Genomic DNA, 1483 nt, shown 5'->3' with positions numbered 1-1483 from the left:
CCTCTTCCTTTCCAGTATCCAGGACTATGAAATCAGCAGGGATGTAAAGGCCTTCAACCTTTACTAACACGTCCTCTACTTGTCCATAAGCCTGTTTTCTTGAACTGTCTGCCATCTCTAATGAGATTTTAGCAGCTTGCACCCCATAGATTCCCAGTTTCTCTATTACAGAGAGGGGCATGAGGTTTATTCCTGAACCAAGGTCACACAGAGCCTTAAAGATCATGGTGCCTATGGTACAGGGTATTATGAACTTTCCAGGATCCTGTCTCTTCTGAGGCAATGTCAGTTGATCCAGATCACTTAGTTCATTGATGAATAAGGGAGGTTCAACTTCCCAAGTATCAATGCCAATTAATTTGGCATTTAGCTTCATGATTGCACCAAGAAACTTGGCAGTTTGCTCTTCAGTGACATCCTCATTCTCTTCAGAAGAGGAATACTCATCAGAGCTCATGAAGGGCATAAGGAGGTTCAATGGAATCTCTATGGTCTCTAGATGAGCCTCAGAGTCCTTTGGTTCCTCAGAGGGAAGCTCCTTATTGATCACTAGACGTCCAAGGAGGTGTTCCTCCTTGGGATTCACGTCCTCCTCTCCCTCATTGGGTTCGGCCATTTTGGTTATGTCAATGGCCTTGCACTCTCCTTTTGGATTCTCTTCTGTATTGCTTGGGAGAGTACTAGGAGGGATTTCAGTGATCCTTTTACTCAGCTGGCCCACTTGTGCTTCCAAATTTCTAATGGAAGACCTTGTTTCATTCATGAAACTTACAGTGGCCTTGGACAGATCAGAGACTAGATTTGATAAATTAGAAGCATTTTGTTCAGAGTTCTCTATCTGTTGCTGAGTGGATGATGGAAAAGGCTTGCTATTGCTAAACCTGTTTCTTCCACCATTATTAAAGCCTTGTTAAGGCTTTTGATCCTTCCATGAGAAATTTGGATGATTTCTCCATGATGAGTTATAGGTGTTTCCATAAGGTTCACCTAAGTAATTTACCTCTGCTATTGCAGGGTTCTCAGGATCATAAGCTTCTTCTGCATAAGAAGCCTCTTGTGTACTGTTGGATGCAGCTTGCATTCCATGCAGACTCTGAGAAATCATATTGACTTGCTGAGTCAATATTTTATTCTGAGCCAATATGGCATTCAGAGTATCAACTTCAAGAACTCCCTTCTTCATAGGCATCCCATTACTCACAGGATTCCTCTCAGAAGTGTACATGAACTGGTTATTAGCAACCATGTCAATGAGTTCTTGAGCTTCTGCAGGCGTTTTCTTTAGGTGAATGGATCCACCTGCAGAAGTGTCCAGTGACATCTTTGATAGCTCAGATAAACCATCATAGAATATATCCAGGATGGTCCATTCTGAAAGCATGTCAGAAGGACACTTTTTGGTCAACTGTTTGTATCTTTCCCAAGCTTCATAGAGGGATTCACCTTCTTTCTATCTGAAGGTTTGAACATCAGCTCTAAGCTT

The 1483-nt window shown here is 42.2% G+C and overlaps 1 non-coding gene across 1 annotated transcript; it reads left to right on the top strand.

Moving 5' to 3' along the window:
- Positions 1–1375: 1375 nt before the first annotated feature.
- LOC148567863 (small nucleolar RNA R71) lies at positions 1376–1483 on the top strand. The gene has a single exon (XR_015882512.1). It is a non-coding gene; the product is annotated as a small nucleolar RNA R71 (small nucleolar RNA).

Source organism: Arachis ipaensis, chromosome B4, assembly GCF_059453495.1.
Source record: "Arachis ipaensis isolate K30076 ecotype BB chromosome B4, ASM5945349v1, whole genome shotgun sequence".
NCBI lineage: Eukaryota > Viridiplantae > Streptophyta > Magnoliopsida > Fabales > Fabaceae > Arachis > Arachis ipaensis.
This window is presented reverse-complemented; position numbering and strand designations above follow the sequence as displayed.